At 43.1% G+C, this 13,017-nt stretch overlaps 1 long non-coding RNA gene across 4 annotated transcripts in view; it reads left to right on the top strand.

Annotated features, from left to right (window-relative positions):
• LOC143824154 (uncharacterized) overlaps window positions 1-13,017 on the top strand; it is a 117,812-nt gene that overhangs the window by 32,181 nt on the left and 72,614 nt on the right. For all 4 annotated transcript variants that reach the window (XR_013226716.1, XR_013226713.1, XR_013226715.1 and 1 more), the window contains exons 4-5: window positions 3,578-3,751; window positions 10,962-11,080. This is a non-coding gene — a long non-coding RNA (uncharacterized LOC143824154). The remainder of the gene's footprint in view (window positions 1-3,577; window positions 3,752-10,961; window positions 11,081-13,017) is intronic.

The raw sequence follows: 13,017 nt of genomic DNA, 5'->3' as shown, positions 1-13,017 counted from the left end.
ATCTTTCTATAAGCTTATAGTAGTAAGTTTATGAAGGGCCTCTTGTGGCGCAGAGTGGTAAGGCAGCCGTCTGAAAGCTTTGCCCATGAGGCAGGGAGTTCGATCCCAGCAGCCGGCTCAGGGTTGACTCAGCCTTCCATCCTTCCGAGGTCCGTAAAATGAGCACCCAGCTTGCTGGGGGGTAAACGGTCATGACTGGGGAAGGCACTGGCAAACCACCCCGTATTGAGTCTGCCATGAAAACGCTAGAGAGCATTCCCCCAAGGGTCAGACATGACTCGGTGCTTGCACAGGGAATACCTTTACCTTTACCTTTATAAGTTTATATTTCAAAAAATAAAACATAACACTTTTCCCATCTAGAAAACCATCACCTTTCTCATTTTCAGGTCCAAAATATCATGCCATTATTACATTATTGCTTATTTGCCAGTTCCCTCCTTTTTTTTCAAATTCTCATTTAAACTTAGATTTTCAATAATATCGTCATTGCCATTATCATATGCTCCAAGATACGTATAAAAATAGTATATTCTCCCTTTATCCAGAAAGATTTTTATTCCCAAAAGCGCTTCCCAACAAAAACTTCTTTCTCTTTGATGCATCTCATATGCAGGATTCCATCTTTTTGATCTTTTATATTTGAAGATTTCTTTCTCTCCTAACCATATTGTATTTCCTTAACATTAAATGTCTAAGTTATTTGGACAGAGCACTTTTTATTATGGTTCCCCTTTCTATCTAATCGCCATTTAGGATGAAATCAACCCGCCTGCACATTTCTGCATCAACTTATCTAAAGATGGCTTTCACCCATGAGTTGTACTTTTCTCAAGTATTTCTGAAGAGGAAATATTTTAACTTTGGAATGCAATGGAAGCCTGATCTAAATGCATTACAGTCTGTGGGAGTCTTGGTGCTGGCTTTCACTTATAGGAACTCTACAAGGACTTTTTTTTAAAATAAACTTTTAATTGCACCACGTATGAAAAAGGCAGTCTATTCTGTAGTGAAACATGAGTTTTGGAAATTCAGTAGCTACTTGCTATCTCCCTGTGCAGGGATCTGAAACTGCTTCCTAGTGAAATTATCTGGAAGTTGGTCTAATACCAAACTCTGACCTTGCACCGAAGTGTATCATATGTTTGACTCTTTGGCAACCATGTGAGAACCAGCTTGGCGCAACGGTTAAGAGCAGTGAACTCTCATCTGGAGAACCGGATTTGATTCCCCACTCCTCCTTCACACACAGCCAAGCTGGGTTACCTTGGGCCTTTCATAGTTCTCTCAAAGCTCTCTCAGCTTCACTTGACCCCTCAGGGTGTCTGTTGTGGGGAGAGGAAGGGTGGGTGATGGTAAGCCATTTTGAAACTCTTTCAGGTAGTAAAAAGTGGGGTACAAACAAACAGCTCTTCTTCTCATAGCAAATGTGATTTGGAGACAAGGACACAATGTAGAGTATAATGAGTTGTAGTTTATGCACTGCTGATGGAAAATGCTAGAAGAGGCTGAGCTTGCTTACATTCCTTTCCCCATTTCCCCATTAGCTTCCCGTGAACTTCTAAACCAGGGATAGTCAAACTGCGGCCCTCCAGATGTCCATGGACTACAATTCCCAGGAGCCCCCTGCCAGCATTCGCTGGCGAATGCTGGCAAGGGCTCCTGGGAATTGTAGTCCATGGACATCTGGAGGGCCGCAGTTTGACTACCCCTGTTCTAAACAGTGACATGAAGGGCTGGGGGGACGTATGCAGATGAAGGTTAGCCTGCTATGCTGTACGGGTTTTTTATCCACATAGGTTCCATGATGTCTGTCATTGCCTGCTTATGATTCACAAGCAAATACAGACAAATGGGACGGTTTGTAGTGTCTACGATCAGAAAACCTACCCTTAGGCTACTAACAATATTTTCAAAAATTGTACAGAATAAAATAAAAAGTCTCTTCGTTCTTTGTGGCTTTATTGTAGTGTAGAATCCAACCAAAACAATTTCTAGATAGATCCCGTTTTCAAAGGGTAATTTTCCTCAGTGGTTGTCCTAAACCTAAATGCTCAAAATTAATACCTTTTAAGATTGAAAGAAATTATACATATACAAGTAAAGCTATACTCTGCCTCTCACTTGCATGTAATAATGATAATCCAAATGGATAATTCAACTCCTGAAAAGGATATGATCCTGAAATCATTAAATGTTCTATCACATAATGTAAGAGAATGCTCCTTAATCTCATACAAATCTTACCTCTGTTAAATAGTTTAAAGCATACACCATTTTGCTGTTTTCTAAAACCCCTCTCTTCTTTTTTGTAAAACCTGTAGTATTCTCCCCAACAATGCAGAAGCCCAGTGTGAATCTCTGCGTAGTCCCATTGTGTGGATTTTTTAAATCTCTGTAAGGACAAGAATGCATAATTTGAGGATTTCCCCCCCCCCCCCCCCAACAAAATGGCATGCACAAGAACAATGCATCGTAAGTAATTGAGTTAGGAATGACCTAATTAAGCACAGTCAAATATGATGATGGGAGATTATTATAATCTTATAATAGTTCCAGAGGGAAAATGCACAAGCAGGTCACTGTAGCGTTGATTAATACAATACACATACACAACTTGCTCGTTGTATCACAATTCCTTTCAATATCACCCTGCAGAAATACCCAGGTTAGGGCATTTCTTTAGCAAGGAGTGGATCTGAGTTCATGTAAAAGCTGTTGCTTGATATCTGTCCCTTTAAAAAAAAATCTATCCTACAAGCTTCTGCAGCAATGATAGTGAGACCTCACGTGGATTTCCTCACTTGGTCTTGCAAACCTCCTCCAATAAAATAGAAAATATATGATGACGTGCTTTATCTATACTTTTAAAAATAATCTGCAAAAAGAAAAAAAGGATTTAAATAAAAAATCCAGATGGATTTCCTTTGTCAGTGAGGAAGTAGGTTACCTTCAGACTACGGATCTTGCCTCAAGTCATACTTTACTCTTGTCCTCCACGGCAGGGGTAATCAACCTGTGGTCCTCCAGATGTCCATGGACTACAATTCCCACGAGCCCCTGCCAGCGTTTGCTGGCAAACACTGGCAGGTGCTCATGGGAATTGTAGTCCATGGACATCTGGAGGACCACAGGTTGACTACCCCTGCTCCACGGGGTCTTCTAGTCAGACATCTGCTGTGCATTCCCTGGTGGGAACTCAGATCAAAAACACCCTGGGCCCAAATAGAGAGCCTGGCCCTTGGGGAGAAAAGGATCCTGCCTTCCCACCCACACCCCTTTCCTGACCCAGAACAGCTCTGGGGTGCCATTTGTCTCACTGGCGACTGCACTGATGCGTTAAATATTCAGACACCTGTGTGGGGAAAACGGTGCCTGGGGCCATAGTCCTGATCCAAATTACAGTCCCCTGTGCTTAAGAACTGGGGTCCCCTTGGGGAACTCAGAGTTCTCGGCCCTGGAGAAGGCAAATGTGAAACGTAATTTGTAATTGCACCCTTTGTTGTGGAAGAGTTTTGGCCTGCCCTTTCCTTACGTACGTTGGCTCATGCAGAGATATTCCCTTTCTTTTTGGCAGGGTTTTCTGCTTCATTAAGGTGACACGCAACTGGACTGATGCCAGTTCTTAAACCGTTACTGCACTTACTTGAAAGAACTGAATTCCTTCCCGGTTTCAGGACAAGAACCGCAACTAGCAGCTTTTTATGTTCAAGGAATATATCGAAATAAACGCATCTGGGATATGTCTGAAGTAAGAGCAAGCAATGCACCTGTGTCATCTTACCAGCTGCTTGTACACTGCTGTGTACCATAAAGCAGCCTTTCTCAATTATTATTTTTTTACTGTTGAGAACGCCCTGAAATATTCTTGAGGCTTCAAGAACACTCAGCAGTGGTGCGATCATGCAGGATATGGTTGGGAAGCATAGCTATGTACACACTCACACCCACCCGCTCTAGCTGCTCAAGGACTGACTGATGATTTGTTCTAAAATGTGGCCAGCTATAGATGTCAAGCTGACGGGACTGTAGTTTCCAGATCCTCCTTTTTCCCCTTCCTGAAAATGGGGACAACATTTGTCCACCCCCAATCTTCTTGCACACAACCTGTTCTCCAAGAATTGTCAAAAATAATGTAGAGAGGCTCAGAAATTACACCTGCAAGTTATTTTAGTACCCTTGGATGCAATTCATCGGGCCCAGAGGATTTGGTTTCATTTAAAGAAACTAGGTGTTTATGGACTGCCCCTACAGTGATCCTAGACTAGCGGTCCCCAACATTCTTGTAGTTGGGGACCGCCTCCGAGGGTGGGAGAGAGCCGGCGGCCTGGCCGCCGCCGCCGCCGCACATAAACATGCACGCACAGTAACCGCGCATATGCGTTTTTGCCACTAGGTGGCACTAACGCGCATGCACAAAGCTGCTGCGTGTGCGCGTTTTTGCCAGCAGGGGGCGCAAACACGCATGCGCGGCAGCTCCGCATGTGTGCGTTTGCGTCACTGGTGTGCCGGCGGCCGCACCTGCCTCTTTCCCCCCTCTCGCTGCGAGGGGGGAGGCAGGCGTGGCTGCTAGTGGCCCGGTACCATGGCCTTCGTGGCCTGGTACCGGGCCGCGGACCGGGGGTTGAGGACCCCTGTCCTAGACCACAACTCTCCTTCCTCATCACGTGAAATGATTTTGCCATGTTGAGCACGATTCCCCCAGAAGAGAAGACTGAGGAGATGTAGGAATTGAGCAGTTCAGCCCTCTCTTCATCACCTGTTACAATGTCACTTTCTTAAGTCGTACTGGCCTATAGTGCAGCCTTTTTCAACCTTTTGACCATGGAGAAAGTCTAACATCATTTTTCAGGCCCAGAATTGATGTCAGCTGGCCATGCCTCTCTGCCAAGCCCCCCTGGAAGTCCCATGTCACCAGAAGTGACATTACCACCTGTGTCAACAAGCAGGCTTGAGGAGGACTGGGGAAGGAGAGAGACAGGAGGTGGTTTAAGATGGGAGTACGTGTGCAGGCTCCGTCCCCTCCCAGGAGCAGAAACAACGAGGGGACTCATTCATGCTCAGGAGGGGTGCAATGGAAGCAGCTAGTTCCCTAATTGTGGCCAAGTTCATTAAGGTAGAAGGGGAAAGGCCACAGACCCCCTCTGAAGCTCCCGTGGCCCCTTGGGGGTCCACAGACCCCTGGTTGGGAATCCCTGCTATAGTGAATGTTGAGGGTTATGAAATCAAGAGGTTGAATGTATTGCCATATATGGATATGGATGCGAATAGTCATCAAACAAGTGGTGAGTGGAGGTTTATAATGTCCATCTATGTAATGTATATGAAGCATTAATAAAGCTCACACACACATATGCATACCTAGCATGAGATTGTTATCCAATGGATTTGCATTAAGCAACGACTAGGGAGAAGAACTGTGCAATGAGTGCTAATAACAAAAAGCATTTGCAAAGAGCTTTGTGAAAGAACTGGGGAACACAACAAACGCGAAGGCACGAATGTCAGGATGCCGTGAATCCGACAGATAAGAAGAAATTAACTCTATCTTATCCATTCCAAATCCTCTCTGGTCAGCTGTTCATTCTGAGCTTTGGGTTAATTAATAGGTTAATCAAAATGAAGCACTTAATCTGTACATTTGCATGTCATGTCTCCTGTTGCCTGTGAACGCTTTATCGGAAGATTCCGTTCTATCCCAATGGCGATTGGTTCACAAAACGTATTACTTTGTAAACAGGAAATGACAGTGTTGGCTCCATGCCCTCGTATTGTAGCAACATTGCCATATGCCAGTATCATGCTAAACATAGTAAAGATGCAACCATATAATTATTGAGGACATCTGCCAGCAGCCTAGGCTACATCTGGGATCAGTATTCACAAAGACCTCTGGGATTCTTTATAAAAAGGGAAAAAGCAAAGTTCTGTTTTGTTGATTGGCATTTATGGCTGATATACCAGATTTATGGGTTCAACCGCTTCTGTCTTTTTCTAACGTCAGCTAAGAGTGTGTTGGGTCCTGTTTGGCCTTTATATTTTGTCTCTGGAGAGAATTGAACTTCCTGCCATATGACATGTCCAGCTGCGGCTCTGAGGCTCTTAATGTTTTGCCCATCAAGATTTGGAACTTTGATACAGTTCGGTACTAGAATAGATAGCTGCAAAAAGACTTGCCATGTAATACTAATAATTGAAGCCCCATAATTGCAGGTGAGTCCAGAGCAAGCACCAAATATAAAAACTTTAATGGTCGGTGGAAATAATTTTTGAAAGGATATTAAAAGACATTAAAATTCAAGGAGAAATCAATGTGAAAAAAGCAATCGCCATGTAAGAAAGGGGGATTTTTGAAATAAGAACAGCTGACCAAATTACAGTAAGCCACATAAGACAGGGAGAAATTATCAGACCATAACAAGTTCTCAAATTTTGGAAATATCGGAGTCAATATGTTCTGGTGAGTTAATCCCCATTATTAGCATTTATCAAAGGTTGATGCTTGTAAACTACTGTAACAGTTTCTGAAACACTGACCTGGGGGGGAAACTCAATTGACCAGCAATCTGGTACTGGGATCTGAATGCAGTGCAAATGCTTGCAAAACTGTAAAGTGAGTATAAGCTTTTGTGTGCACAAAAATGCCTGCACACAAAAGCTTATACCCAGAATAAAACTTTGTTGGCCTTCAAGGTGCCACTAGCCTCAAACTTGGTTCTGCTGTGTCAGACCAACATGACTACCCACCTGAATATAACTGTAAATGTTATTCATTCTATGGACCTCAAACTAGATTCTGTACTTCTTGCAACATTTCTCATTTAAAGCATGGAGTCTTCTGGCTGGGCCTCTGCACCCCACCTCTTCAAATCTGCTTGGAATCTAGGACTTTTCCTCCTTTTGTTATAATGAGTTGCTTTCAGAGTATTGAAACCTTAATTGCTGCATCCCACACACTGTGGTAATAATGGATTCAAATGCAGGATGTGAAAGAAACTGTGTTGTCCTTTTACAATGCAATGGATATCCCATTGTCATTAAGACCACCTTAAAGAGCAGTGATGCCTCATGGCTGTAAGCCGTTCAGCAGAAACAAAGTCCACACCAAAGATTACTAGGAAAGGGAGTGAATATAACATGGCCGATACTGTGATGTCCTTCTATAGAGCTGTGATGCACCTGCATTTGGAACATTCTAGCCAGCTTGGTGGTAGAGCGGAGTTTTCTAATCTGGTGAGCTGGGTTTTATTCCCTCCTCCTCCGTATGCAACCGGAGGGGTGACCTTGGGACAATCAGTCCTTTTAGAGCTGTTCTCTCATACCAGTTCTTTCAGAGCTCGCTCAGTCTCACCCACCCCACAGGGTGTCTGCTGTAGGGAGAGGAAGGGAAGACACTTGTAAGCTGCTTTGAGACTCCTTCTGGTAGTGAAAAGTGGGGTATAAAAACCAACTCTTCTTCTTCTCGTCGTATCATAAAAAAAGATATTAGAGAGACAGAAAAAAGCACAGAGGAGAACCACCAGCCAAGATGATTAGAGGTTGGAGCACCTTTCCTGTGAGACAGGCTAAAGAGCCTGGAGCTTTTCAATTTAGAGAAAAGATGAATAGTGGAGGGACATGATAAGGATTTAATAAAATTATGTATTGGGTGGAGAGGGAGGGAAGGCAGAACGGTATAGCCCAACTTGACAGATCTCGGAAGCTAAGCACGAACCATACTTGGACGAGAGACCACCAAGGAAAACTTTGCAGAGGAAGGTAATGGCAAACCACCTGTGCTTTTCACTTGCCTTGCTGGGATCAACATAAGTCAGCTGTGATTTGACGGCACCGCACACATACATAGGTTGTGGAGAGAATGGGCAGAGAGAGCTTTTTCTTCTTCAACAGTATTAGAACTGAGAAGTCGATGGGCAATAAATTCAGGACAGATAAAGGAAATACTCCTTTAATCAATGGGTAATTAAATGGTGGAAATCCTTGCTAGTGGATGTAACAATGGCTGCAAGCCCAGGTGGCTTTGAAAGGAATTTAGACATATTCATGGAGGACAAGGCCATCAACAACTACTAGCCATGGTGACTAAAGGGATTTTCATTCAGCAGCAGTAACCCTGCAAGTTCTAGCGCTCATGGGAAGGCTGTGGCTTTTATGCCCTGTTTTCCTGTACCAGTGGTTGCATGCCATGTGAAGGAGGACGCAGGCCTCATTGGACCACTGAGTTGATCGGCCAGAGCTCTTCCCGATCTACCTAAAAGCTTGTTTTGTGTGTTATTTTGATGTCAAGACCTTTATCAAGAAAAAACGAACCCCAAAATCTAGGCCTCTGTTTGCATCACAGATGGACAGTTGCTGAGCAAATTGTGAATGTGGAAACAAAAGAATTTGTGTGTCAATGTAGATGTGATAACACTTGTGATATTCCATGTGATATTAAGATGCAGTTGACAAAATGAAGGAGACAAGTGCGTCACACATCACTGGGTATTGCACTGTCATTCCTAACTGGGTGGAGTTTGGCACACCGGAGGATTCAGGTACGAATATTTTCTGTAGTACAATGATAACACAATATCCAACATTGTGGGGGCTTAAGTGTATCATATTGTTATGTCTTTGTACTTGGAGGTAGAGCCAGGTTGACAGATTTTTGAAGGCTTTCTGTTTCAGACAAGCCAAAAGTATGTGATTCATGTGTGCCCATAGCAGCAATCTTTCTCGGATCGATCTATATTATGTTCTATCTGTATTTGTGACCATCCTCAAATGACTTACAGACACACTTTTTATCCCTGAACAATTTCCTGGTATTGATGACTACCCTGAAAACAAGTTGAAAGAATAATTACAGAGCCAACGTATGAGACTTGTGTCGGACAGTTGGGCATCATGCTATAATTGTGTTGTGTATAGAAGATAGAAATGAAGTTCTACTTTCAGTCCCAGCCTTCATCTCTTTCCTACCTTGTCTCAAATTTCAGAATGTAAACTTTACTGAACAAGGGACAAAATCGCCTTATGTTTTGGAATCGCCATGCTCTAAAATGTTTTAAAATGAACAATTACGAATCCAAAGAAAGGAATGGCAGAACCTGTGGAAAAGATTTTCTTAGCCTCATGGAACTAGGAGACATGTCTCATTAAATTAGGTCCCAATTCTAAGGGATGCCGATAGTTCTTGGTTATGGAGAGCCCCCTGTGATCTCCTATACCCTGGCTTCAGCCAAAGACCTGGCGGCAGAGCTCCATTCTACAGGCCCTGTGGATCCGTGAAAGCTCCTGCAGAGCTCTTGGAAATGATGCCAGCATTTGGGTGCAACACTCTAGAATTCCTCCATAGCTCTATGATAAAATCATAGAGCTTCAGGCACATTGTAGACCATCAAGCCCAACATGTTAATCTCACTTCCAGTTGGTGCCTGTAGCAACTTTGTGAAGCGGGAGGATGCCAGACAGGTAAGTATCTGCCCTCCCCAAAACTCTCCGCTGGTTGACAGTCTTTGGTTGGAAACCCTTAGATACATAGATATTGATCATGTTCCTTTAATTTTAAATCATTCTAGAAGAAAGACCCTCCAAGATAGATTAGTTTCTAAAAAGAATATGTAGGTTGACTATATCAGCAGACATTGCATTCTGGTTTCTTCATGGCCCTGGAAGGGTTTCCGGAATTGGAGTGAATTAATTTTTCATGCATTTTTTAATGTCTGTTAAACATTTATCAAGTGATATGACCATATATGGCAATGTTGACCCACTCCCTCCCAAAATGGCCAATGATGGGCCTGGAGAGGATGGCAAGGGGAGAGGACCATGTACACAGCTATGCTTCCCAACTATTTTCTGCACAATTGCACCACTTCTGCAGGTTCTTGAAGCCTGAAGATTGTTTCACAGGTATCTCAATGGTAAAAAGTTGAGAAAGGCTGCTCTACACATTTGTATCACACTTGCTGAATGAGCAAGATGGGCAGAGAAGATGAGGAAGGAGGCTAGAAAAATATAGTTATACTAGATGATTTATGTGGTTCTGTCTCCACTCAGCTCCTATTTTAAACAACATCCTGTTGAATTTTATAATCAAATGCTTTTTTTTGTCTTAATGGTATTGGTAAGCAATGATCTCTTTGTATGCCTTCCTTCAATATAAAGCCAACAGTTGGTTTTTATACCTCGCTTTTCACTACTTGAAGGCATCTCAAAGTTGCGTGCAAACACCTTCCCCTTTCTTTCTGCACCACACACTTTGTGAGGTAGGTGGGGCTGAGAGAGCTCTGTGAGAACAGCCCTAGCAGGACTGTGACTAGCCCAAGGTCATCCTACTGACTGCAGGTGGAGGACTGGGGAATCAAACCCAGCTCACCAGATCAGCCACTCTTAACCACTACACCAAACTAACCCTTCCTTTACATAGTTCATGAAATAGGCAGAGGCTCCTGTCTGAGGAAACCTGGGTATAGTCTGCACAGGGCTTTATACTCACTCCCAGTCCGAATAAATACCTGCCGTCTACACTGAACTGAGTTAACATTTGATTTTGGGTTCTTTAAATTTTCCCTCTGCAACATGCATGATTGATCCAGGGTGACCCTACCTTTCCCCCGCGATATCCAGAAGTGGATATAATCCTCAATATTTGAAAAACAGGCATTAGTAAGTATGCAGCTTCGTGCTTTTTGCAAATTAACTTATGTGCCTGGTAGCAAAGCAATCTTCCCTAATTGGCCAGGGTGTCAGTTCAAATTTCCAGGTTGCAAGGCTTGCCTTAGTGACTGTGCTCCAGAAGCCCTAACTTCTCTCAGCAGAGATTTGCCTCTTGTTATTTCCCACTCTTCTGCTGTCTCCAATCCTCTCCCCCCTCCCACTCATTCAAGAAAAGAAAGAAAGAGACTCCTGCTGCGCTTAGTTCCCCTCCCCATCCTGAGCTTCCCCAATCAAGTGCAGAACACTTTCTGTTTCAGTTGGCAGAGGGGACAGAGGAAGACCTGAGTTCAAATCGACCTGAATTCAGCAGGTTCCACAACAGAAAAAACAAAGTGCAGAATCGCTTTGCCTTCTTACCCTCACCACAACATACAAGGTAAGTTAATCTGAGTGTGTTCTTCTTTTTGTTTGGTTGCAGCTGCTCAAACTATGCAGGTGTAGCTAATTTTACTTCTCAAAAGTCTCAGGAGTTCATGGGTAGTTTTGCTGCAGTACAGGAAGGGTTAAACAGAGGGCCAAAGGACAAGGATTAAAACTGAGGACACAGGGCTTTCTTAAACTCCAGTATCACTTTAAAATTTCTTACACCTATAGATTAAAGCAATAATATTAGAGACTAGGGTCCATAGATAAGGCAGATTTTTGTAACAGAAAAGGGAAAGCCAATTAAAAAAAACAAACAAACTGCACATAGTGTTTAAATATAACCAGGGCTTGAAAAAATAAACACGGTCCAATTTTAAACTAAATCTCAAATTCTTTGAAGAAGGGCTTTTTTTTCCCTACAAGGAAACACACAGTTACATACATCCTGTAACTGTTGAGGTTATTCTGCTAGAGCCCCTTTTTAATCCAGGCCTAGAAGGGCTAAACTACCATTAAAAACAAAATCAGCATTTGAAGTAAAGGGCAGCCTGAGAAGGAGAGGAGATCTGAGGAGCTCCCCTTGGTACAACCTTTCGGTAACCAACCAGAAGCTGACTCATTCATCTCCTTTCTCCGTTAGCTCCCAGTCAGTGTGACTGGCTCCATTGCAGACATTTCAGAAACTTGGAGGGGTGAAGGAAATCAGAGGGATACAGTGATTCCTGGATATAAATTATATTGCAAAGATAAGAGGTGGATGGCTCTGTATGTCAGAGAGGGTATACACTCCAGTATGACAGAGAATGTAAGATATGTGAGATTCTGTTACATAAATGGCTGGTCTAAAAATTGTCGAATAAATAATGTGTCACAATAGGTGGTTTTAATTACCCACACATTGATTGGGTCAATATATGTTCAAGTCAGGAGAATGGTATTGGGTTTCTAGATACTCTTAATCAGTGGTCTCCAACCTTTTTATCACTGGGGACCACTCAACGCCTTTTACTGAGGCCTGGTGGGGGGGGGGTTGTTTACTCCTCTACTCTCAACCACTGCCCTGATGCTCTCTGATCGCTATGGTAATGTTTAAACATCCCTTCAAAGTAAGATACAGACATGCCACAACAATGAACATAAGGAACATTTTATTTTCATGGAAATTTTAACTCATGACAATGACAAATCAATGGGAACCCTGAGCTTGTTTCTCTGCAACGAGATAGTCCCATCTGGGAGTGATGGGAGACAATGACACCCGAAGCGTGTTGTAAAGGGCCGGGAGAGGAGAGAAGGCGTCCTTCGGGGCCCACCTCCAATTAGTCGAAGGACCACATGTGGTCCGCAGCCCACAGGTTGGGGATCGCTACTCTTAATGACTGTGCTGTGGAGCAGATCAGGGAAGAGGTGATCTTTGTCCTAAGTAATGCCCAAGACCTAGATGTAAATATGATAGCACCAGTTGGGAACTGTGACCATAATGTTATTAAGATCAACATTTATGTGAATAGGGAGTTGCCACCAAAGACCAACATAACCACATTTAACTTTAGAAAGAGGAACTTCTGTCAAGTGAGGGTACTTGTGACGAAGAAACGGAAAGGAAAGGTAAGAAGGGTCAAATCCTTTCCAAAAGCTGGGAGACCATTTAAAACTACGGACCTGGAAGCTCGGATAAAATGTATGTATATTCCAGGTTCGGAAGGGTACAAAGAGGTATAAAGAGGCCTGCATTGTTAATTGACAAAATAAAGGTAAAGTGAAATATGTAAGAAGGATTTTAAAATGGTGGAAAGATAGTCCAAGCGTGGTAAATAAAAGGAAGCACAGCTTGTGGCAAATAAAAAGCAAGGCAGGGATCAGACAGGCAAAAAGGAATTATGAGGAACATACTGCCAAAAAACTAAGGACCAACAATAACAATTTCTGCAAATACAATAGTAGCAG

This window comes from Paroedura picta, chromosome 1 (assembly GCF_049243985.1).
Source record: "Paroedura picta isolate Pp20150507F chromosome 1, Ppicta_v3.0, whole genome shotgun sequence".
In the NCBI taxonomy this organism is placed as follows: Eukaryota; Metazoa; Chordata; class Lepidosauria; order Squamata; family Gekkonidae; genus Paroedura; species Paroedura picta.
The sequence above is the reverse complement of the archived record's forward strand: the minus strand, read 5'-3'. Positions and strand labels throughout refer to the sequence as shown.